Raw genomic sequence first — 26,362 nt, forward strand, 5'->3', positions numbered from 1 at the left:
CACATTTCCCTATGTTCCCTGACATTTTTTTATAGCTATTTTTACTTGAGTAAGCCAGTGTGATGATTCAGGGAAATATGCCTTTTTTTCTCATTGTTAATGTTTTTTTAGTCTCTGGTAAAATTTTCTTTCACAGGTCCCAGCTTTCATCTTTTTCCCAAATAAACTGTTTCTCCCAGCTGAATTTGCTCATAGTTGTTCTCAGGATTACAAAATGAATCCTTTTAAGGCACCAGGTATGTTTGTTTTCATGTTATTCTGTTTATGAATAAGAAACATAATGAGCAAATGGTGTCATTCATAAAGAAGCAATTGCTAATTCTTAGCTCTGTGGTAAATTTTGTGTTATCTTTTAAGATTAGGTATAATATAAAATTCCCACAAGCTAAATGCAATTCTTACTGAGTTCAAAAAATGTCCTTATGTAGATTTTTTAGTTAATTATTTATTTATTTCAAGACAGCATAAAGCCTGCAGCATATGTTATTGAAATTGGAGTCCTCCGTGTTAATTCAGATTTCTCTTCTACACAGTATAAACAGATACTTCAGGAATCCCTCGTCAGCATTTTCCTCAGTGTATTTGTGGTCTGGAACAGCTATCACCCTGTTTATCTTGCACAGCTGTACTTCCAAAATGACCCAGGCTCTGTCTCACTCCTTTGGCTGTGCCAGGACGAGCTGTGGGAAGGCTCGGCTCTTTCTGTCCAGCAAACACTTCTCCACCCCCAGGGCCATGGCTGCAGCCTGGCTTTAGTGCTCAGTCAGCCCAGGGAAGTCAAAGATTTCACTGGATTGTGGTCAGTGTGTAAAAACATTTAATTGAAGAGAGAGATACATTTGGTATTTTTCAGTCCAGCCTTCCAGAGAGTGTTAGGCTGATAAAGTGCTGGCCTTTACCAAGGGAAAAAAAGAAATTAGAGAGCCTTTCTAAGACATTACAGGTATATGGGGTAATATGGGAACAATGGGATAGAATCATAGAATCATTCAGGTTAGGAAGAACCTTTAAATCAATCAAGTCCAACCATTAACACAGCACTGCCAAGTCCACCAAGTCCCTAAGCAGCACATTTACATGTTTTTTAAACACATCCAGGGATGGTGACTCTACTGCCTCCCTGGGCAGCCTGTTCCAATGCTTGACAATCCTTGCAGTGAATATATTTTTCCTAATGTCCAGTCTAAACCTCCCCTGGCCCAACTTGAGGTCGTTTCCTCTTGTCCTGTCACTTGTTACCTGGGAGAACAGACCGACCCCCACCTGCCTACACCCCCCTGTCAGGCAGCTGCAGAGAGCAGTAAGGTCTCCCCTGAGCCTCCTCCTCTCCAGGCTGAACAGCCCCAGTTCCCTCAGCCGCTCCTCACCAGACTTGTGCTCCAGACCCTTCACCAGCTCCGCTGCCCGTCTCTGGACACGCTCCAGCACCTCAGTGTCTGTCTTGCAGTGAGGGGCCCAACACTGAACACAGGGTTCGAGATGCGGCCTCACCAGTGCCCAGTACAGGGGGACGGTCACTGCCCTGGTCCTGCTGTTTCTGGTAGCAGCCAGGACGCTGCTGGCCTTCTTGGCTACCTGGGCACACTGCTGGCTCATGTTCAGTTGGCTGTTGACCAATACCCTCGGGTCCTTTTCCACCAGGCAGCTTCCCAGCCATTCTTCCCCAAGCCTGTAGCATTGCCTGGGTTTGTTGTGACCCAAGTATGACCCAATTCCTTGCTTTGCTTGCATGCGTAGCTTTTGCTTTATCTATTAAACTGTCTTTATCTCAGCCCAGAATTTTCTGGCTTTTACTCTCCTGATTCTGTCGCCCATCCTACTGCAGGGTAGTGGGTGAGTAGTGGTGTGGGGCTTAGCTGCCAGCCCAAGTTAAAACACAACATCTGTATAAAACCTGGTGTCTGTATTCCATGCATCTCCCCTGAGCCTCCTCGTCTCCAGGCTGAACAGCCCCAGTTCCCTCAGCCGCTCCTTGTAGGACTTGTGCTCAATGTCTCCACATGCCCCTGTGCCCGGGCTGCTCTGCAGGGCCAGGGGAGCAGGAGGGCAGCGAGGCCGGCAGGGCAGTGTCCTCCCCAGCGAGGCTGCAGCCTCGTCGTGCCCTGGGCTGGGCTGGCACCGGCAGGACGCAGGGCCAGGCCCGTCATGGCCGCAGTGCGTAATGCCGACGGGAGCGAAGGAAGGGCCTGAGCGCAAATGCGGGGAGCCAGGGTCCCAGCGAGGCTGCTTATGGCTCTGCCCCACACTGCAGCTGATCTACACCCACCTCAGCTGGTGTTGATCAAGCAGGACTAAAATGGCTGCTGATCATTCTCAAAGGGCTTTTGCTTCTCATTATCATCAATAACAGCAAGGCTCCGGGTTACCCAAGTGGTGCTTGCTGATATGAAACATGACATCAACTTTTCCTGCCCACGGTGAGTTGAAAAAGACAATGATCTGAACTTAGTGTGCTTTTCACTCGGGTTTTGCACTAGGCCTAAATGCAATTTGTATAAGAACATCTTTTAATGTCATTTCTAAGATGGTAAAAGACCCGCAATACAGCCTTCCAGATCCCAAAGTAGGGAAAGCTATTAGGTATGTTCTTATTTTAAATTTTAATCTGTTCTGATGTTCCTGAAATGCTCTGTCTGTAATGCCTTTTGTATTAATCATAATAAATATTTTATTCTTTCTGAAGAGGGCATGCTGACGTAATGTCTAAGTGAAAGAGGCAAGTTGTCTCAGCTACTTTATGATACTTGCTAGACTTAAAATGAGTATCAAGAAATTCCAACAGAGATGTTGTGCAGATAATAAAGGCAAAGAAATGGATAAAGGTACAGAATAATAACCCCATGCAGCTATTTGCTTGCTTGCTGTTTTCTAATTTACAGAAAACAGAGTTCACTTGTAGTGTAGCCATACAAATTCACTAGGTGCAGCAATCCCTGTTACAAAAGTAGTGGGGTGGGGGCAGGGAGAAGCGACACCCCAAAACATGTGATAAAGGTTTCAAAAGCAGACACTTGTTGACGACTTCTGTTTGGTTTGTTGGGTTTTTTTCCTGTGCTGCTCTGTAAAGGATGGTCATCCTTAACAGGACCAAGACAGTAGCTCCATGCCTGTGCCTGGCCTCTGAAAAAAAGGCAAGCACATGTGCTATGGAAGTTGAAGCACTGGCTTAAGGGATGTGAACATCTCCTGTCTCACCACTGCTCTTCTGATTGTCGTGTATGAGCTTGGGTATACGGCTCATTCCTAGTTTCCACATGCAACCAAATGTATTTCAACAGGCTTTATCTCAGTTTTGTCAACATGCTCGCATTGCAATGAGGAGAACTATCTTGGCTAAAACTGTACAGTGATGATGCATCTTTTCAATGGTAGGTGACCTGTACAGCAATGTGCATCATTTATTTATTACCCTCCAAAATAATCCAATCAAGCTTCCTTGCTATAGCACAGATCTGAATGTGTTCAAAGCCTGGCAAAGACTTTGGTGTAGCCTTCAATATTGACATTTAAGGCTTTTGCATGCATCACTCTTCTGTAAAATTACTAAACACCTCCCATTTAGAGCACTGCCCAGAATACGTGCCCTAGCTCCCCTTTCAGAGCCAGACAGACTGGGACTGGCATGCACACTTAAATAATTAATGGCTGTTTATCCAGGTACTAACAGTACTGTGTGGTTTGTTTTTTAATTGCAGCCTGCAAAGGGTTTTTCTTGGCTTACTTCTTGGCTGGGAGTAGAATGTGATCAGAACAAGACAGCCAGAGAACACATATTTTAGAGCGCCAAATAGATTAAAACAAAGAAGTGCTCTTCCTCCTGACAGCTGAAAGCCAGTCCTGTCCACAAACTGTGGGCATGCTTGCTCTCATTACTAGCTGTCAGTTGAAGAAGAAATGAACGACAAAGCTAAACATTTGGGGAGAGATTGCTGAATGCACAACAGATAAAGCCTATGAGAGCTCTGAGGTAGGAGGGTGTGGATTTAATGTGTGATGCTGGTTGTGAGAGCATTTTGTACATCTGGTTCAGTTCATGGGCTGGCTTCGTTTGTGGAGGGGAACCTTGGCTATTATCGTTTGGTCCCTCTGTCTTATTTTAGGTTCACATTACTCAATGTCTGATTATGTTGGGCAATATTCACTGTTGCTGTTGAGAACATTTTGGACTGCAGTGAAAAAATGCCAAGGATTATGTCCATATCATTCTGTCACTGCTTAGGAAACCTGTGAGAGTGAGCCAAGGCAAGCACTGGATGCTTTGCAGAAGGAGGGGTGCCAGCCTAGAATAAATAAATAAGTAAGTAAATAAATAAATAAATAAATTTGTCTTCTATCTTTTCCCCCACCCTGACTGCCTATATAACAAACAGATGAACTGGGAGTCCTCAAACCCCTTGAGTGATGGTCCTGAGTCTGAAAACTTAGAAGAGGGAAAAAACCCACCCTACTTTATTGCTATAGTCAGATGGAGGCTACACAGGTGTTAGATTTGCAGACAGTTTAATAAATGTACAGAAGATAGCTCCTCCTAGCAGAGTTTTGGTGTGATGTCCTGACAAGAACTCCTCTGGCTGAGTGGTGGTGGCAGGGTGGGAATTTTGCAGATTCTGTGATGTTTGGCATCGTGTTAGAGCTGAGAGCATTACCGGGCATGCTGTTAAGCAAAGAAGGATTTCTGACCATGTTTTCAAGTTTATCCAGCCTGTTTTACAGCTGCGATAACTTGTGGCACAGCGCAGTCCAAAAGCTGGTGTGGTTATGTATATATATATAGTAAAACATTAGTTAAGCATGCTTACTATCTGGAATTGTGAGGTGCTGCTTTGAGAATAACGGGTATTTGAATTTTGGGTTGTTATGTGAACCAAACAAAACCAGACAGTATTTGGCATGTAAAGAAGTATTACATTTCATTTTATTGTAATGTTTTCAGTGGATCCAAAACTATGTAACTGTCCCAAATTCGTACAGTGTCTTCAGTCATATCATCTTTTTATCTTAGGTTTATCTGGAAGAAGTATCTCCATTAAAAAAAACAGAGGTGATTCAGGTATACTGATTATTTCACCAAGGTTAATATTACCTTATAATAAAACCTGTTCTTTATGGATTCATTTACTTAGGGCCATACTTCTCACATATAGTAGATGATGTTAAAATCTTTACAAATGTTTTTGTAACTAGCTAAAATTACTGTGACATTTATGGTATTCCCTTTCCTTAGATTAGGGAATAAAACAGTTACTTAAATTACCATCAAAGCAAAATAATAAAGATTTCCATTCAGGATTTACATTGAAAAAAAGTGTAAACATCAAGTGGTGACAATATTTCAGGTGGTATGACCATATTTTATTATTCGCATGCCCAGTGCCATGTCAAGGCAAAGGCTTGTAAACTGAACGTGGAGGACACATTGCCTTTTCTCTGCCTCCTGGCCCAGCTGAAGAGGTGTGCTGCCCACCAGAGGGATGGATGAGTGTGCCATTCAAATGTCCAGCATCATGGGGGACCAGTGCAAGCTTTTCTGGCGTGTTTTCTGCAGTAGTAGAGTGGGCTCACAGTGCAGAGAAGGCAGAGGGGTTTGGGTCAATAGCTGGGCTCCAGGAGGTGCTCTGGACAGACGAGAGGTCAACTGTGGTTGGAGAAGGAGAATGGATGGGGCAAGGCAGGTAAGAGCAGCCGAGGAAAAGGAGCGAGGAGCTCTGAGGCAGTGGGGCTGGGGGGTAAGTGCAGGAGGCTGTAGCAGGCTATTAGTGGGTGCTTGAGGCTTTTCTTCTCTTTTCCCCCTGGAAAATCCCTCTCCCTCTGCATCCCCCTCTCTTTAGGGTATTAGTCTCTGGGCTCACGTCTCTTGGAACTCATAGAGCTGTCTTGTCACCACTCAGCATCTTATTTTCACTCTGGCTCATAAAAGGCAGCCGGTCCTCCCCACTCATCTCCAATGATGCCTCCTCACCTTGTTGGTCTTCCCAAGGAGGAAGAGGAAAAAGGATTTAGAAAAAAGAAATAGAAAGGCCTCCTAGAGGAGGAGCTGCAGTTGCTGCCAGAGTTGAGTGCGCAGGTGGTGGCTATTGAAATGCAAGGGACACCTACTCTTCTCCACCAGCTTTGCAGTGCTAAGGCATAGGATGAGACCACCCAGGTTAAAGTGGCCCGTCCCCATCTTTTCAGGCATTGACAACATTTATCAGGCACTGATAAAGAAGGAAGGGGCCATCCCTGGGCAATGCCTACCTGCCTGTGTCTGAACTCTACCTTGATGACACTGCCAGGATCTCAGGAAAGAGTTTAGTTCATGGTAGACCCACTGACTATTCTGGTTCCTTCAGTCTTCTTTTTTCTGCTAGCCTCATGGAGTTGTGAGGAGTTTTACAAAAATAAAAGAAAGAAAATTTATCTCTAGTACTTAACTCAGTAGCTGAACAAGAGTTGTGCAAAAGTACTGGAATAGGTGTTGAGTAAAAATGTCTGTTGTGGTAACTCTTCTGAGTATAGCTGTTCTTTCGTGATAACTCCTGTGAATTATTTCCATGTGGAACGGAGCAGCTCTGACAGCAGCTCTTTTTTTAGACGGAGGCAATTTCCCTCATATATGACTTGTCAGCTGCTAACTGTGGGAGTGTAAATATAGCTGAAATTTGGAAATACTAGCGATGTGGCAGAGTTTTGGGCAGTTGCTATTTATGGCTGAATGGATGAGATTTGCCAAAGTCACTTTGATGGTAAACGTTGCAGGGCAGGTATGTTACCCAAGCTTATGTTTATGGAGCATCTCAGCAGTTTTATATTGATTTCAATAATGTAGTTCTTGAAGCAGCTCTGTAAGTGGTGAATAAAGTATGTAATTTGTATAATAACTGTAACAACATTCAGGAGCACCTCACTTTAATTTTACTCCAGTCTCATTGACCCTTTCTCCTCCCTTTGTTTTTATGGTTGTGTCCTCCCTCTCTCATCATTCTTACATCTCATTTGAGATTTCTCCTCCTCCCACTCCATCTTTCAGCTGAACTCCCACAGGACATAAGATCCTCCCTCCATACCTCTGGCATGGGTGAACTCATTTGTTTGGAGAGCCTCTGCTCTAATCTCTGCATTTTTAACTCACAAATTTATTTCTTCTTGCCGTTTTGTCTTATGTCATCCAGTGCCATGGTTCTGGTTTGCATTCTCCCTCTGGTAAGTAATCTTTCTGAGCCTACTCCTGCTCTGACTTACCTTGGCATGCTCTTAGTGTGTCAGATTACAAGCTCTGTCTACACAAAGGATGGAAGGTTTTGTTTTCCCTGGTGAGCTTTCCTGTAAAGCCAGTTGTTTCAAAAAAAGTTTAAGTTCTTGGAGCCTTAACTAAAAAAGGTCTTAAGAGCTTCTAAAGGCCTAAGGATATGTTCATTACAACATATTACAAGCTAAGGATATGCTTCATTACAAGCCTACCAAAGATGCAAGTACTGCAATTACATTTCTCAGCCTTCTGAGACCTTCCTCTTTGACTGGAAGCTCTCTTCCTGAGAAACCACATTAAGATTTTACTTCCTTACTTTCAAGGTCTTATCTCCTGTTTGATCTGGATGTTTATGAGATCTTCTTGTCCACATAATCCAGGAAGAGTGCTAGAAAGCAAAGTGCACCTTTTCCATTGTAATTTCCATGTTTCAAGTGCCAGACACTCTATTTCCTAAAATTCAAATAAATCCACTTTTTATCCTTCATTGTATCTAAACATATCAAAATTACAGAAGAACCTTCTCCTTTTTACAGGAGACCTTCAAATCCTTCTATTAGTAAAATTTTCACTCCATCACATTATTGCAGAAGTTGCAGCAAATTCAAGGAATAATTAGTAAAAGCTGCTTTGACAGTAGCATGTTTTACTTGTGTCTAATATGATCTCTAGGACAGAGGTTTGCCTTTATTTGTGCTTTGTCTTTGCTGCATTCAGCAGCAACCTTAAATTGAAACTTCAAGTTAGTAATTTAGCATGAGTTGTCAGAAAGCTGGATTTTTGTATATGTTTGCATTTCTTGCAGATGTCTGTCACACAGCAAATGTTGCTGGCTGGGAAAAAGAAAACAAGGTCCTTGAAAAAGTGAAATACTAATGACTTAGAGCCACTTCATGTCTAATAGCTAGTAAGTGCACTTCTTGCTTCAAGGGAATGGGAACAATGAATCATGGAGTCTGCTTGGTGGTGGAAGGCTTTGTGTTGTTTTTGAAGAAATGCTTGCAAATCCCCTTTCTGGTGGCTGACTTTTTAAAATGCAGTCAAATCACCATGTGATGATGACAGAACTGATCACATTATTCTAAGTTTGACTCAAAATATATATTGTATTGGACAAAAAATAAGAAATTATTCAGAAAATATGCTCTAATATGCTTTGCTGGGTTTCAGTGTCTCTAGGGAGCTTCCTTTTACAACTTTATCCGCTTGCCTTAAAGCCACAGAATATGTGATTCACAATTTCAGTGTCCTATTAGTTCATGCTTCTGTTGAGAAAGTGAATCAATTTCTGGATCTGATGTGTGTATAAACAACTTCTTTTTCCATATATTCTCAAGGGAAATCATGAAATGTCCAAAGAATAAAGGCACACAGAGGTATAGATGAATTCCAGTGCTGAAAGCTGAAAGTTAAGACATAATAAACATTTGAACTTTAATAAGAATTCAGCAATCAGTGTTTTGCTAGCAATGTGCCAATGTGTTCTCTGCCACTTACCAGCTATTGTACACAGTGTACCTTGGTCACTGGGTGCAGTACCCAGGAAAGAACAAGCGGCTTAGTAAATTAAATCTAAAGATTTCCACTCCTTCTGTAGAACAGATAGGTGTAATGTACCGTTTCATTTTAAACCAAATTATGTATCAGGACATTGATACTAATTTCTGAAATCATCAGTGTATAACATCTGATATAATAAGAATTAAGACACTTAAGTTCCAATTATGAATTTTGATGAAAAATCTTTCAAACAGAAAACAGAGATACCCAAACTAAACAGCTCTGTGATATAATTGATCTTTCTCCTCCTCCTGCTTTTCTTATTGTTCATTCAAATGCACATATAGAACAAGGACTTGATCAAAAGCCCTTTGAAATAGATGATAATCTGTCAGCTGGCTTGGCTAGTATTTGGACATCACCTGTATGTTTTGGCTTTATAATGAACACTGCAGAGATTTCTTGAGTGTTGATGGAACACAATATACAAGATGAAACTAAGACAACTGAGTCTGTTTGGCCATAGGAAAGGAATTTTGAGGAAAGATCTAAATGTTATCTTCAGGATCTAAATGCATCTTCAGCTTTCTAATGGGGATATAAGGAAGATGAAACCAGATGTTTCTTGTTAAGGGAAAATTATGGGAGAGGGAATGGACACAAGTTGCAATATGGGAAATCCCAGCTGGATATTAGGAAAATAAAAAGTCATAGTAATGTAGTCAAGTGTTGGAGCAGGTTGCACAGAGAGGCTGTGAACTGTCCGTTCTTTTAGGTAATAAAACCTGACAGTCTTGAGCAACCAGATGTAAGTTAGCCTCTCTTAGAGCAAGGGATTGCACCAAATGACTGCCAAAGTTGCCCTCGAGCCTGTGGCTCTGTGCTAATATAAATGCTGTTCTTTTTCTCTAGTTTGCTGTTTTCATCTGACTCTTAAATAAAGTTGAAATGTTCTGTGTGTTTTCAGAAACTACTGGGTTTTCTCTCATTTGCTTACACAAATGAGAAACGGAAAGGTTGTTAAAGAAAGGATTCAGTGAACTGCAAAATCATGTACTTTTCTCTGGAACCATGCATTTCATACATTTGGTTTATAATACTAGGTAGAAAATATGTGCTGAGAGCTCACTGCTTTTATGAGCTGAGATATCTGTATCCATGAATAATACACATTTGTGGTGTTTTCTTCTGTCTTTTTTTTTTTTTTTTTTAATGAACAAAGCAAATAAAAGCATTCTGTGGTTGTTTGGAATATTAAAACATGCCTGCAGTCATGCTGAAAATAAGCTCAAGTCTAATAAATGTTATTATTGCCACAGATAGATCTACTTTTCCATATAAATATAAGCATCTCTTCTTGCTTATTCTATTAATCTGCATCTTAGTGGAAGTATATCTTCTGTACAATGTGCTTTTGCAGTACCTTTGCCAAAGATTTTCTTTGGCAATTTATTAAAGTTACAACTTCTAAAAACTGGGGTTTTTTAATTGTCAGTCAAAACCTGACAATTAAACTGCTGCTGTCTGAAATATAACTATGTATTAAGCAATTTTCCAATTAAATATCCCAGATGTGGTTTTGCAAATTAACAAGTTATATATTTCTGTTTGAAATATTATTTTAAATTTTAAGCTAGAGAATTTACAAACTTTTTAAACAAGTTCAACATGAAATATCTTACGAACTGAAATTCTCTTTGCAGTTCAACAAAACGTTTAATATTATGGTCAATAAATTTGGCCCAGTTTAGGCTGGTTAAACAATCTTTGCATGTCAGAATTTCTTACACCATGGAAGGACGATCTCTTAGCCAGCAAGCAATATGTTTTATAGCATGTTACAGCAAATGGTGGAATATGAATATGTATGCATGGAATACAGACACCAGGTTTTATACAGATGTTGTGTTTTAACTTGGGCTGGCAGCTAAGCCCCACACCACTACTCACCCACTACCCTGCAGTAGGATGGGCGACAGAATCAGGAGAGTAAAAGCCAGAAAATTCTGGGCTGAGATAAAGACAGTTTAATAGATAAAGCAAAAGCTACGCATGCAAGCAAAGCAAGGAATTGGGTCATACTTGGGTCACAACAAACCCAGGCAATGCTACAGGCTTGGGGAAGAATGGCTGGGAAGCTGCCTGGTGGAAAAGGACCCGAGGGTATTGGTCAACAGCCAACTGAACATGAGCCAGCAGTGTGCCCAGGTAGCCAAGAAGGCCAGCAGCGTCCTGGCTGCTATCAGAAACAGCAGGACCAGGGCAGTGACCGTCCCCCTGTACTGGGCACTGGTGAGGTCCCACCTCGAACCCTGTGTTCAGTGTTGGGCCCCTCACTGCAAGACAGACACTGAGGTGCTGGAGCGTGTCCAGAGACGGGCAACGGAGCTGGGGAAGGGTCTGGAGCACAAGTCTGGTGAGGGGCGGCTGAGGGAACTGGGGCTGTTCAGCCTGGAGAGGAGGAGGCTCAGGGAGACCTTATCGCTCTCTGCAGCTGCCTGAAGGGAGGGTGTAGGCAGGTGGGGGTCAGTCTGTTCTCCCAGGTAACAAGTGACAGGGCAAGAGGAAACGGCCTCAAGTTGAGCCAGGGGAGGTTCAGATTGGAGATTAGATTTAGGTAATTTAGATTTTAGTTAGGAAAAATTCATTCACTGCAAGGATTGTCAAGCATTGGAACAGGCTGCCCAGGTCACCAGCCCCGGAGGTATTTAAAAGACATGTAGACGTGCTGCTTAGGGACATGGTTTAGTGGTGGACTTGGCAGTGCTGGGTTAATGGTTGGATTTGATTTTCTTAAAAATCTGTTCCAGCCTAGATGATTCTGTGATTCTATGATTCTTTTCATTACTTCCCATCATCAGGCAGGTGTTCAGCCATCTCCAGGAAAGCAGGGCTTCATCACGCATAACGATGACCTGGGAAGACAAATACTGTTACAAATAAGTATCCCTCCTTCCTTCTTCTTCCCCCAAGCTTTTGTTGCTAAGCATGGCACTATATGATGTAGGATATTCCTTTGGTCAGTTGGGGTCAGCTGTCCTGGCTGTGTTCCTCTCCCAACTCCTTATGCACCCACAGCCTACTCATTGGCAGGGCAGCGTGAGAAACAGAAAACGTCTTGATTCTGTGCAAGCTCTACTCAGGAATAACTAAAACATCTGTATGTTATCAACATAGTTTTGGTTACAAATCAAAACCCTAACACCATATGAGCTACTATGAAGTAGCTCTATTGCAGCCAAAATCAGCACAATGGACATCAATAGATATGTTCTTGTAGTAGAAGTCTGGAAATAGGACAAACATGTCTCATCAAGGGAGAGAAAATGCTGAAACTTCCTAAATTCTTTAGATTCAGCTGGATTGCAGTCAGGAGAGACACTCCAGTAATACTGCTTTTAGATATAAAACAACCTGGGAAGTGAATAATGGTCAAAAAGTTTAAACTGCAAAGGAATTCTACATTTTGTTCTAAGGCTAGTTGCATCTGAATAAATGTTTGTGTCCTTCTCTGAAAAACAGAGCAGAAACTAGCACAGAACCAGAGTAGTTTAACATAAAATCTGGACATGGTTATTTCTGCCTACCACATCATCCTGTGGTTATTGTTGAAACATCTGTTTTTATAACTAGTGATTTTTTTCATTTAAGACAGGTCTTGCACAGTTCCGCTTTCCTGGGTAGAAGGAAAAAATCTTGCGAAAACTGATGGTCCTTGCGAGAAACATGTACAGTAAAGGCCAAATGGATTTCATCAGTATTATTTACTTAGCCAGCAAGGTCTGTTTATCAGTACCATATACAGATAATTCTAAGCTTATAAAAGATGATTGAATAATTGTGACCAGATTGGTTAAGTTTCACTCTTGCTTTCTTTCTGAGCATTGACTTTCTTGGCTACTGAATAAAGCTTTTGAGGAATAAAGCTTTGGCTTCACAAAACGAAATGTTTTGTATAGTTTAACTGTGAGCAGCCAAGACTGTAATTTTGGAGAGATTGGAACAATTTGTCTTCTTCCATGAAGCTTTTCTGAATCATTTTCATGATAAAAATGTGGATGTTTTACACACATAGTTTACTCTTGAACAAGGACTGCTTTAAATCAGGTTTCATTTTCAATACTTTTTCCTCTACCTGCTTTTTGAGCAGAAATAGGTGACATTAATTATTGTTTAGAATCATCTAATATTCTAAGTACCTATATGCTTTAATTTCTAAATAACCATTGCACAGAATTAAAATATTCTGAAGATCTTGCAGGTTATGACAGATGACTCTTGGCTCTTATTCATCTTTAGGACATAAGGGATTTCCAAAAGCAATGGATTTAGGTCCCCTTTGAAAGGTTTTCCCCCCATATTATTGAATAGCAAACTTCAGAAGAGATGCAATCACATGCTTACATACAAGCATATGCTAGGTTTGTTTAAATAATGCTTACATATATGCATGCCTTCCAAAGAGGCTAGGATTATCCAGAAGTCAGCAAGGAGAATCTTTACATGTGAAGTGCAGGCATAAAACAATACTTAGGAAAAAAAGGTCTAATTTAACACTCACTGTGGCTTGGAAATTGATGCTGCCCAGAGTGACAATTAAGTTGTAATGCAGGGCTAAGCCTTACTGTAATTCATGAAGAGCACTCAGATACAAATTCAAGATAAATACTTCAATTCTGTCCACAGCTTCCTTGTCAGGCTGTCCTCCTTTCCCTTTTCTTTCCACTATTTTACAAGGAACATATGCTTTCTAGAGGAAGGGGGGGGTTCAGCTATAGTGAGTGTGGGCTTTTCCCCCTTTTTTCTGCTCATGCTTTAGGAATACCCTTCCAAGAATATATGTATAGAATATATTTATATGGCTTCTGTCACATGCCATGGGATTCCTTCTGGGGTCCAACCCCATTGCTTTCAGGAGGAAAGCAGCCACTGCTTCTTCATTCTGGGGCCATGGTTTCACCAGGGTGAGTGGTCACTGTGGTGCTAGGAGCACTTGGCACACCTTGACTTGTTAAAGATGAATGCTTTATAGCGTAAAATTACACTGGCAGACAGCAAATTAGTGATTGATGTGAGATGGAGAGCTATAGATTGCAATTGTGCTAGCAAGATACGAGATGATGCTTAAAGTATAATTTTAACAATATTCAATTAAGTGGAACTGTAGATTAACTACCACTATCCTAACTAAACACATATAGAAGAATTACAAAATATATAAATACTTATTATTGCTAAGTTGCCTCTACTGTCAGTGACTGACTTGGAGGTGGAGTAATTGACTTGGAGCTGATTTAAAATCGCTCAATTTACAAACTGAATTTTAAACCTTTTCCAGTTGTTCTCTTCTAATGTAGGCAGGGTAAGGCAACTCATCTGTTCAGTGCTGCATGGTTCACTGGATGGGGAGAAGGTGACATATTTTATCTGGTCACTGAGATCACTGTGTCATTTCACTCTGTGTGTAGCAATTAAAGCAAAGTGAATAATTTACTGGACAAATTCAGTCTCTTGTTCTTCCAATGAAAGTGTTATTATCTCTAGTTTATACTTGTTTGAATTGCCTGATGGCAGATTTCTCTCATCACCTCAACTGCTGACAAACTGTAATTAGGTATCCTTGTGCATGGTGCTAACTAAAGAAGGTGCAGGGAGCTAGTTCCTTCACTGGTTTGTTTAATTACCTTTGTGTGCTGGCTCCAAAGGATTTTGGGAGCCTGGCTTCCCTTACTTTGTCAAGCTGTGTAAATCCCATATCAATTATACCTCCTATTCTGGAAGCAAATCATGGAGTGTACAAGCTTCGAATTTGCTTTGCATGACTATTTGTAGGAAGCAACAAAAAAGGAGCTTGTGTTCAGCCATAATAAATTCATTGTTAATTTGAAGTGAGTATTTATAACTTTCTTTTTACTATTTGCCTGAACTACCAGCAATTAATTTGGTATTCAGCTAATTCTGTTCAGCCTATGCCTGGTCAGAATTTTCTGTCCCTGTGTTTCCAATACATTTCCTACACACAATTTTGTCCTTAATGCCTTTATAGCTTGTTTATTGGAAACAGGTTTTAAATTATTTTTCAACAGTATTGGAGACCTGATTTAATGAGTAATTGTTAGATATACTAGGGAGACACATTTACCTGATTAATGTGATAGTTAACTGAGCAACAAAAATGACTCATGAAGAAGCAGCTGTACACAGCATTGAAGTAGTAAGAAAGTTTGAGGGAATGTGAAGAAAATATTTGAAGAAAGATAATTTGAAATAGGGTACTGAACAAGCTGAAGACTACAAATATACAGTGTTAGCTTCCTGGGTTGTTGGTTGGTTGGTCTGTTAGTTATGTGCATGTGCGCACATACGTGCCTCTGTTTTTTAGGAAACAGTTTATATAGGCTTGACTGAAAGATACAGCATTGGAGTGATGGGACATTCAAAGACTATAGAAAAAAATGAGGAGGATGGGTCCTTCAGGTGTGTGTTGGAGATGAAATTGTGCTGCAGCCAGCACTTTAATTGCATGCAGTGTTGGCGTCTAGCTTCAGTGCTAATATGTGCTTTTGGAAACAGATCCATCCTCTGGGAAATAGGTCTTTTCTCAGAGAGAGGAAGGGAGGAGAGAAGAAGTTTGACACTCTTTAGTTGGCAGAGCTCACACTGGGATATTTCTTGTCTTACTGACTTGCTCCTATCAGCATCACTTATGTTCTCAGTTTGCAGGTTTGTGGTCGGCTTAAAGGATCAGACTAGCATGATCACTGCAGAATTTTAGTACAAGATACTTCCACTCATGCATTTGAATGGCATCTGCTCTCCTCTTTGCAAGCAATGTTTGCAAAGGGAGATGTCGCAGTAGTGGCCCAGCAGAAACTCATGACTAGATCACTGGGTTTCATTCCAGCAGAGGGTTGCGGCATCTAAGGAGAGAAGAAGAGATTAGTGAAGACATGGTGCACTGGGGCCAAAAAGTGGCACAACAACAGGCACAGCTAGAAGAGGAGACTTGAAATGGGAAAGCTAGAAAAAACACAACTGAGCTGGTTTCTCTAAGTTTCCAACTTTGCTTATATGATGGATATCTCCTCACAAGACTGAAAATACAGAATGTTTCAAAGGCATGGCATGGTGTAAGCCATTCCTGTCGCAAACATACTAGACCACTTACGGCCCAACACAACCCCTCTGTTTTCAAGTCAAGGCTGGTAGCTTTGTGTTTCTGCTGTTCATACATTAGTAAGGGCAGATGCTTTTCTTTCTGAAAAGCAAGGTGAGTTTTTTGTAAGGGATGTTGCGTTCTTGTTCACATGCTTTTAATCAGGTAAGACCTGTACAGGTTACAGCCTGGGAAAACAAACTGGCTTTCCAAGCCATTCAGTCGCTTTAGGAGCACATTGTAGGGAGAAGACTGATAAGATACTTTGCCAAGATCAAAACTAAGTGAAACTGGGATGGATGTGTTACTGGGATTTTAAGAGATTTTGAAGAAGATAGAGAAAAATGAGAAGGCAATTAACTTACAGCTATTTGGAAGAGGAAAATGCTCTTGTGAGTGATGAGCACCCTGCACCACCTTCACTGTTTCAGCTCATCTCCATTGTGACAAATAACTTGGACAATTACTTGCAAAGTGTTTTTAATTCCTTGCCTGGCTAACATGATGGGCATATAAATTACTTTAATTATGCTTTGAATGCATATTTTAAAGTTGGGAGTGATGCTGGTCTGATGGTTGGAGAATCATACTAGAATTCAGCAGATCTGGATTAATTTCAAAGCCCTGTCATAGCTTTCCTTTAGCGGGTCTTCTCTTGTCTGCACTTCATTTTATTGTCTACAAAAGGGAAATAATGATCTTTTTGTCCCACGCATGCTGTCCTGCATTACTGGTTCAGCCAGTAGGATTTCTGAACTGTGTATGTTGTGCCTTGGGTCAGTAGTGCTGCAGTCCTCCTGGGCCATATCAGCCCTCCATTTCAAAAGCTTTTGTCTTGCCTGGCTTGGTGGGAAAGTTCCCAGCGATGTTCAGATTTGGGCTGTACTTGCCTTTTGTTATCTTTCATATAGCAACTTCCTTAGACCGATTTTGTAGAGGACCTGAGGTGCTGGATCCATCTTGGTGGCTGTGCAGGGCACCTCTGAGCACTGAAGATCTCCTTGTGGAAGCCTAAGACAGACCCCAGTTCAACAGGCCAACTGAGCACTGGCTTAATGTCTGCCTATTCAACAAATACTTTAAACATAAACATTTTTGAAGTGTTTTGCTATAGATGGGTGAGCTCCAAAATGTGCTGCTGTGCTTTGCTAGATAAGGATCAGTATTTGTCTGTGAAAGAACTTGTTATAGGACAGATGCTTTAGTGCTGCTGCCTGCATCTTTAGGTAAGAGACTCGACACTGCTGTCTATGTGGCAGCCAAAACAGACAAAACCAAAAAATGTTTCTTTAAATTGCTTCCTGACATGTACATATAGATTATTTAGTGTGATAATTTGTGCGTGTATTATAGATTAATGCTATCAAGCTAAACTACATGATGGCAACCACTGACTTGTGTTCTAAATTCTTCAAAACCAGCAAAACTCATCTGCTGAAGGATATACTGAATTGTCGAGTCCAAGGTTTTTGTTATTTCGCTTACATACAATTTAAAAAGCACATCAAGATAGGAGAGTTGGTGTAGGTTATGTGTTCCAGTGCAGAGAGTTCTTCTGATTTTTTAGGCAACCCTCAAATGATTTAAGAAATTACAGATTTAAAAAATAGCAAATTAATTACACTGTCACCTTTGAAAACTTTGGGAGTTTAATGTAATTTAACAGCTGGCCACTTATATGTGATTGCAACTTGTCATAAACCTATGCTGTGCAACTTATAAACAGCGACAGAAAAAGTGGGTGATCCAAAGTACATGCAGTAAAAGCATCTTGGCCGGCAATGTATCAACTCCTGTATAAATCACACACGGATAGCTATCAAGTCTGGACTTCTAAAACGCCTGAGACAGGGTAACATATGAAGCAAATGCAGTAGCTAATGTTTTTAAAAGCAACTAATACGCATACATTTATATACACATGCATATATACATATATGTATTTATACACTGTATTATATGTATGCAGGCCTGATACAGAAGCATGAATGGCAAAAGTGCTGTACACTTGCCTTCTGAAAAACTGCCTGCCTTAACTGTTGAACCCTCTTCCTTCACCCCTGTCCTCAGACATACCAGTCATGTTTGCAGAGCTCAGCCTTTTGCTAGCATCATGCTGAAAGGAAAATATGGCACAATTTCCTTCCCTGTATCTGGTGCCCTTTCCCTAATTTGCCTGACACAGATACAGTCCTCAGCAGTCCCTGAAAGGGATTCAAATCCCTCCCTACCATCTTCATCCCTTGTACTTTTTCCAGGTCCACACTCTGCAACTCTCTCAATGAAGTGGTGCTTCCCCCCCCCTTTTCTTCTCAAGACCAAAGGATGAACATTTCTGGTAGAAGGCACGTAACAGAAATATGTTTGCCAAATGCTGCTGCCTCTTTCCTTGGATATGGGAAAGCATTTTGTTGAAACGGGAAAACCAAATTAATAGAGTCTGCCAGTCCCACACGCCTCCTGTCTGCGAGCATCCCCACCCTGGGGACGTGGGCTGTGTTACCGACACAGGGGAATGGGTTTAGAGGAGCCCTTTGTTGAAATATTGGCAGCACATCACTGGACTCGCTGTTGTTGCAGATGGAGCGCTTTGCCGAACAGATGGATTCTCAGCTTTCTGAAAGAAAGGGAAGGTACTTGATGTACCATGGTGGGAAAGGAGGGGGGTATTCCAGGCATATGGAAGGGAAGGAAAGAAGGCACGTTCTGCGCTTTTTGGTACACTTGGAACCTAGCAACCTCTCTCTGGCAAACTTGGCAAAGCATAAGCACAGCCCTCTGTGAGATGGTGAAGGGACTGTAACAGACATGGAAGAAGTAGTTTGCACAGAAGCAATAAAAATGAAGGCAGAGTCTAGAAAAACCCTGCTATCCTGAGCGTATGAATAAGTGTTATGTGCTGGGGATGGGGAAATGCTTCTGCCTAGGATCAGAAACACACTTTATTAAGGACTAGTGCCAGAACAGCATAACTGGAACAGAGGACTGGTTAATATTTTAAGTTCTATTGTGTTGTGAAAGAGACTAGAGATAAATGTTACCTGCCACTGTGAAGCCAGGAATCCCCATTTTCCAGGACTGTATGCATTGGTTTTGGACCATGGTGGTGCAGTTTGTACAATGGCATTGTTCAGATACAGTATTGCTTCTTTTCTTGCTCTCTTCTTCCTCCCCTCCTCACCTTCCCATCTTCTTCATACCTCACTTCCATCTTAATTGTTAGGGCAGGACCAGTTCTGTGCAGCACTCAAAAGCCTGCAATCCTGACTCGAAATGATGTTATCTGATCCAATATTTACTGCTAAAATCTTCATGCAATTGCCAAGCAGAGTGTGATAAGGAAGCGGCATGAACTGAAAGGAACGATCATATTTTGGTGTTGTGTGTTAACTCTCTACAACTTTTCAGTTGCTTCACACACACACACACACACACATAGACTTAGCAGAAATACTATATTGTGGTACAATTTAGGATGTGGTGACAATGGACTTTAGTCTTTATTTTTACCTCTTAGCTTAATTAGCTAATTTCAACACCTATTGAATGCAAGCGTTAAAGCTGTTTAGCAATAGCAAGGATGCCAAAGGCCTTGGAAATCCAAATTTTTCGAGAAAAAAAAAATGTAATAAAAGGCGAAAACGTCAAGGTTCTTTCAAAGCATGATTCACTGCTGAAAGCAGCTATGCAAAAATATCACTTTCTTAAATAATGGGTATGGCTTTTGTTCATACTGGGGGTTGTGTCTGCAGCAACAGAAATGTCTAAAGTCTTTTTCCTGAAAAATAAAGCAAACTGGATTACATACCCACTTGCGCATCAACTGTGCTCCTTTTTGCAGGACCAAATTCTCAGGGAGGCTCTGAGGTAAAATAAACACAGAATCCCATCAGTGAATTTTAGTATGAACATTTTTCAGATCATTGTGTCTGGATCTCTGCCAAGTTTCAGCCCTATTATAAATTAATTCCAACCCACACAAAAGAGGGGGGGGGGGGGGGGCGGGGCGCGGGAACAAACCACAACTTCTACAAGACAAAAGCACCAGGCAATTTTTATGGGGAAAAACGTGGTCAAGAATAATCTATAGAAAAAGTAATTATCTAAAGAGAGAGTGGATTCTTCTCTCTAATTGGAAATTACAATGTTTTCCAGCCTTACTAAACACAGTCTAGGAGGAGCATCAGGATTGTGCTTCAGTAACCTGGTTAAATTGAATATAAAGTTAAGGCATTGCTTTCCTCTTGTTTTATTTCTCCTTAGACTCAATACTGCAATTGAGCTCACTTTCCTCTCTCTCTGGCAAAATCTAATCTGGCTACCACAGGACCTGTGAAATTCATGGAGGTGATGAGCCGGAGTCTGCTTTCTGCTTGTATGTCTGGCTTTATTTAATCTCTAGTCACCCTCAGATAATAAATATTTCATATGTTGGACAGGTGAAAGGTTTCATTCAGCTGCAGATCTGCTTCCAAGGCAACCGATTCCTGTCATTTTGAACAGTTTAAACATGTTGAAAACAAAGCTTGCTTTCTGGTTTTCTCCTCTATGATTTTATGTGTAAAGCATTATCCATCTCCCTTCTGTCCCTCCTACAAGCAGATACAGAAAACCTGATAGCATTAACAAGTAATTCTAAACAATTTATAACCTAAATGTATTCTCTCTTCCAGTCAAGATGGGATGAAAAATGCCATTTCATTTTGCAAGCATAGAGTAAATACCTAGAGATATGAAAATGCCTGGGTTAGCATCTATAAATACTCTGTACGCAAAAAATGTATGCAACCACAGTACTACATTATGCTTTACAGTATGTTTCACCATTACAACGGGTGTTTCCTCAATACTGTTGTCCAGTAATTCTGTTACAGAGTTTGGGGCTTTTTTGGAAGGGGGACAGTACCCCAGGTCTTTCTCTGAGAAAAATTAGTGAGAAGATTGTTAGCAAATTGTCTTCAACCGTATCTGATTTCTGCCAGTGTCAGTGCTTGCGACAGATCTTCTGGAAAATGTCTGCTGTATCCTTTACATCTTGCAGCTGAACAAGCTCTTCTAAAGCATAGCTTTGCCCATTCTTCCTCTGCCCATTTCCAAGCATAATAGACAGGTGCTCTCCCTCCTTCTCTCAAGCCCTCCCCATGTGTGGACTTTCTGACTTATGCTGTGCTCAATGCCCGACTTGAGACCAATGTCTGCATCCACTGCTGATGGCTTCAGCAAATGCTTCTTTCCTGCCTGCTGCGTCAGTTGTGAAGAAAGGGGAAATCTATTAGAGCAATGGTGAAATTTTGGTCGACAGGCTCCAAGTAAAGGGATTTTCTGCCATCCCAGATCTGACTCAGAGACAGTTTTACTTGCATCTGACCTTCTGCTTGGATGTTCCCTTAATGCAGTTATGACAGGATGGTGGCATTTCTCCAAAAGGCACACAGCTGTCTTAGGAAATACGATGGAGGATACATGTTCAGGTGCAATTGAGGAGTTTTAGGTATTCTGATGGAGATCCATGCATAGGTGGCTTATCTTTCTCTCCTCTTGTTCTCGTTCTACTGTACAGGTGCTTTGCAGTGGTGCTTGATTTGCAGACTAGGAGGATGTTCTAGATCAGTTCAGAAAGACTGACATGACATGCACACTGCTGCTTGTCTAGATTTAGGGGGGTGATGGAAAGTGGGAACATGTTGTGATGGGCATCTTTGTGCCTGGTAGCTTTGTGGCTGATCCCCCTTTTAGAAACAGTTAAATTATATCTGACCTTGCAGCCTTCTCCCTTCTGTTTCCAGGCGCATAGATTTTAGCCAGCAGGTCTCTGGTTAACCCCTCCTCGCTGCTGTTTATTTCCTGCCACCCTGTAGACACACCACTGAGCATTAAGTATGTGAACTCAAAGACGCTCCCTCTCTCCTGTACAGTCTTAATAGCAAAAAGTCACGAGCCGAGCTTCTCCAGGCAGAATTATTTCTACCTGAGAAATATAGGCTTCAGGAATATGCCCTTTCTCTCACCCTTTTCAGATTGCATTAAAAGCATCCACTTCAAGAAACTACGACTGTGTTTATCTGAGCGTTGAATTTGGAAGTAGTGCCAGGATCTCTGCCACGGCACGCTTGAACCATGAAACCCAGGTCAGTTCCATTTTTTGGTTTTCGTGTACAGGTACAGCGCTGCAGCAGTTCAAGCTTCCAGGTCTCTGTGGAAGCAATACTTCTTTTAACATGCAGGAAACATTACATTTGATTTTATAACCTTACCTCTTAGTTTGATTTGGGATTTTTTTTTGTACTACTAAACCAAAATGTCAGGGTGGCATGTCAGTAAACACAATGCGTTCAAAAAGGGATCATGCTGACAGGCTCAAAAACTAAATGCTCTTAAACAGGCAGGAACAGCTCAGATTTTCCTTCATGCCCACCAGGCTGTCCCTGGACTTGAGGGGACAGCTGTGCTTAATTTGCCTTTTGCTCTGTCACTGTGGCTGCTGGCTAATGTGCTATATAATGTGCTCTTGAGCTATGGGAAGATATAACAAGTTTCAATCACTGTTCACTGAGGTTGGCTTTGTGACTCAAAGGCTGCTGATTCAATAGCCCCTTAGTTCTGTCAGTGAATCAACACATTCTCTCCCTTCTAGCCTTCCGCAGCGTTAGGGATTTTGTGGGTTTGTCATTGCTAGAGAGAAAGGCGCTAGGGCAGCTATTTCACTGTGTGCAACTGAGGGGTGCTACTGTGGTTGCCGGGGGTACTTTCTGAGAAGGCTGTTTTTGTTAGGAAGTCTACTCTAGATCTCAGACTCCAAATTTCACCCAAACTGAGTTTGCATTTCTGAAATTTCAGGGGTGTAGTCTTTCACTGCAAGGCGGGTTTGCGCAGGAACAATCAAAGGTAGCAAGATTTAGTACCTGCAATGTTTGTTCCCCTGAAATGTATGTTGGATGACTATTTGAAGGCACAGGAGTGTTTGTCTGCTTATTGGGAAAACGTCTAAAGGCAGCAATGCTTTGTGCAAGGAACTTCATTGGTGTTTGACTGTGGTGTGGATCCAGCTTCCCTTTAATTTCTGTCCCCTGATCCCCAGCAGTTGTATGCTTTGGTGTGGTTAGAGTGCTCTTGGAGTAAGCGTTCCTCTCAGCAAAAGTTATGCTGCTGTCATTTCTTTATGTTTCATACAATGGGTGAAGAATAATCTGGAATACACCCAAACATGGGCTTTTAATCACCAAGAAACCTGTAGTTAGAGCCATTGTTCTCTTCAGTCACCTAATAAGAGTGTGAAGAGCAAATGCCGTGTCCAGCCCCAAGTCTTCTCCAGCTTTTCTGTGGTATATTGAGTTACTCTGTTTCTAAGCTCATTTCCCTTCTTTTCAGCTTTTCTTTCTTTGTGCATTTGTTCCATGTCTAACTATTTTAGGTCAAGTCTGCAACAGCTGAAAAGAACACAGTAAAGGTAATGCTCTGTGATCTTCCTGCAGCAGGAAACTTTGCATGAAAAGATAAATATCTTTTTTAGGTATTATATTTATCAAAGACAATGGGGAGATAAGTTTTGAGTGACTGAAAATTTTGTAACTGCACCATTAATGTTTAATTACTATTGGCAGCCAAGAAGTGCCTTTCTGGATTAACCAGACACTCTGTTTCAGGGATATGCATAGGTGGCAGAAAGTGATAAAGCTGGCGAAACCGCACCTCTGGGAACATGTAATGGGATCTTTCCTGTGATATGCAAATTATGCTGCCAAGTTGCTGTATAAACAATTCATGGGAGAAGTGGTGAGAGGTAGTTAAATAGCTGGATCACATATCAAAGATAAAATCCATCACTAGGAATGGAAAAATATATTAAAAGAGTGGGTTTGCTTTTAAAAATAAATAAATAAAAATAAAAAATCTTTGCCGAAAGCATGTAGTTGCACTAAAGATGATTTATCACAATTGTTGCAGTTCAGAGTAAATGAGTGTTTAGGAAACCAGTGTGCATAGAGTCTGTGAAAAACAAGACTTTCTAATAGAAGTAGCCAATAATGCTGCCTTTTTTTTTTTCCACTGCAGAAAAAAATTACTTAACAGATACTAATTTTGTTACCTTTCAGGCAGAAGACATGCACCCTTTACTTTTCAGTGATAAAACCAATCCTGCCATTTCTGTTCTAGGCATGAACGATGATCTCAGGCAGCCCAGCAAAACAATTCTCAGGGTCATATACAGCTTTAGATCAATGAGTGTGAGCAAGCCTTATTGACAGCAGCAGAAGTTGAGCTCATGTCTAGGTTTTCACTTTTTGTATTTTGAGGAAAGGATTCCAGCTAATAGCACTCCTTAAATAAATCAAAGATTACTCTTTGACAAACGGTATTGAAGGCCTCATTGACATTGTGTCCAACTGCATTGTTTTTCCAGAGGTCAATCCTGTAACACTTGTTTTCCCTCAGCCTTTTCCTCTATCTGCTGTTCATTTGGGATCTGATGTGGCTCAGATGAAGCCAACTGAGAAGTCTCTGATTAACTTCAGTGGCAGCTGGATCATGTGCTAGAGTCCTAAGGGGCCAACAGCAGAAAATTTAAGAAGACAGCAGAGAATATTAAAGCATCATGAGGCGAGGGAAATATTTTTGGCCTGTGACTTTCCTTCGTTTTGCTATGTAATAGGAATGATACTCTAGTAGAGTCATAATAAACAGATCCCACATTCAACAAATGCATCAGATTCTATTCTATGTTTAATCACCCACAAAAACTGTGTCAGATGCTCTTCCATCAGGAACAATATCTCCTAATTAACTGTAATTAAGGTATATTATAACAACAGGGTGTGAAACTTGATGGATCTGTCTCTTGACATTTCAAATTTGGATATTTTTTTTCCTGCCAAGTCTCTTAACATGTTTCAATTAATGCTAACAGAGGCCAGGCCATTCTCAGTCATGGATCTGCATATGTGAATCTTAGTACCACTGAGATGAGATGAAGCAGGAATCTTTCCACCTTTAAAGCTCTTTTAGAAACGTGTGTGGATCTCTGTTAAGCTGAATATACTGGCCCAGATGTTGCTTACTAGGAAGCTAAGTGTCAAAGCTTGATTGCCTTATCCTGAAAAGTGGTAAAACTGTGCTGGGAAATCTGGTACCTTGTCTGCAGGTTCTTCAGAGGATCTGTAGCCATTCATAGCAGGCATGGCATCTCTTTTCTTTCACTGAGAACCATACAAAGCTGTTTGATTTGTGCACTATTTGAATAAGCAAATTTGTAACTCGAGTGCCCAACGAAGGGGTTTGATTATCATCTAGGAAATTATTGCTTCTCCTCTGAGCTGTGGCATATATAAAGTCTTTACCAACTGATAAGCGTTTGGAGGGCTAATCAGTAGTAAGGCTTAGGCATAGTCTTTGTATAGATAGCTTAACAATTAAGATTTTTAAAACTATTCCTGAATGAAAGGAAATGGCCAACCTAAAAGACAGAATTTCCTAGCTCAGGCATTTCTGGCCATGTAATTAAACTGGATGCACTGCTTCCTTAGCCCCTAGCCACAGTTGTCCTAAAGAAGATTAATGAGATTGAATTTCTACCAAGGTTGAAGTCTTGTTTGTACCCTGAAATGTGGACTGACACAAAAATGTGCTACAACTCCATCTGGTGACTCCTCCTGAACTTGGTGATGCTTCACTGTGTGCTAGTGGTGCAATTTGCAGTGTCACCAACCATGGGACTTGGCGAGGAGCTCACTGTTGCAAAGATGAGTATAGATGAAACTGGGTTTCTGCAGCATTTAGTATGGTGTGTGGATATTTGCCTGAAGTAATCTGTTAGATGTCATGAAGCATATGTAATGAGAAGGTCTCATGTAAAACTGAGAAGGTCTTGTGTAAAACACCAAGGAAAAAGAAGATGAAAAGCATATCTCCCATGCTGTTCCACTGAACAGCTCTATTATGATCAGGACTCAATTTAAGTGGTCTACTATAGCTGTGATTGCACAATATAATGATGTTCCTGGGTTTTGTTGGTGCTTTGTTTGGGTGTTTTTGTTTTTGTTTTTGTTTGGTTTGGTTTGGTTTATTTTTTTCTTTTATGTTTAGCTACCTCAGTTCCCTGTAACTTTCTAAAGAACATATTTCATGGATTTATTTGAATTATGTTCCCAAGCACAATTGCATTCCCAAGTAAATGAGTTATCTGATTGAGAAATGGCATGATTACAAACTTTTAGTTTTCTTTTAGGATACCAGTAAACATTTTTTTTTTTATAAGTCTCATATTTTGTTTGTATCTTATGTGCCCATACTTGCTTGATCACATGCAGGAAATATTTTTGTACGCTGCTGCTATGCATGACTAAGAAAGGAGATGTAGATAGAACAAGATGAGATACAGGCTGTAATTTACACCTGACAGAGTGTGAATTTCATTGCAAGTCCTTTTAAAGGAAACTTGCTTTTTTCTCCACATTCAGATAGACAGTGATTCCATAAGAAAT

General features: G+C 41.0%; 1 protein-coding gene across 9 annotated transcripts in view; it reads left to right on the forward strand.

Annotated features, from left to right (window-relative positions):
• Positions 1–26,362, forward strand: part of ENOX1 (ecto-NOX disulfide-thiol exchanger 1) — a 392,145-nt gene that overhangs the window by 216,808 nt on the left and 148,975 nt on the right. For 3 of the 9 annotated variants that reach the window (XM_080376795.1, XM_080376804.1, XM_080376796.1), the window contains one exon: positions 137–22,012. The exons of 1 other annotated variant lie outside the window; for it this stretch is intronic. The gene's annotated coding sequence lies outside the window, so the exon portion shown is untranslated. Of the gene's footprint in view, positions 1–136; positions 22,013–26,362 lie in introns of those variants that run through there. 5 more of the 9 variants (XM_080376799.1, XM_080376801.1, XM_080376802.1 and 2 more) reach the window with 5 other exon arrangements.

This window comes from Falco punctatus (genome assembly GCF_963210335.1).
Source record: "Falco punctatus genome assembly, chromosome: 2".
NCBI classification, from domain to species: Eukaryota; Metazoa; Chordata; class Aves; order Falconiformes; family Falconidae; genus Falco; species Falco punctatus.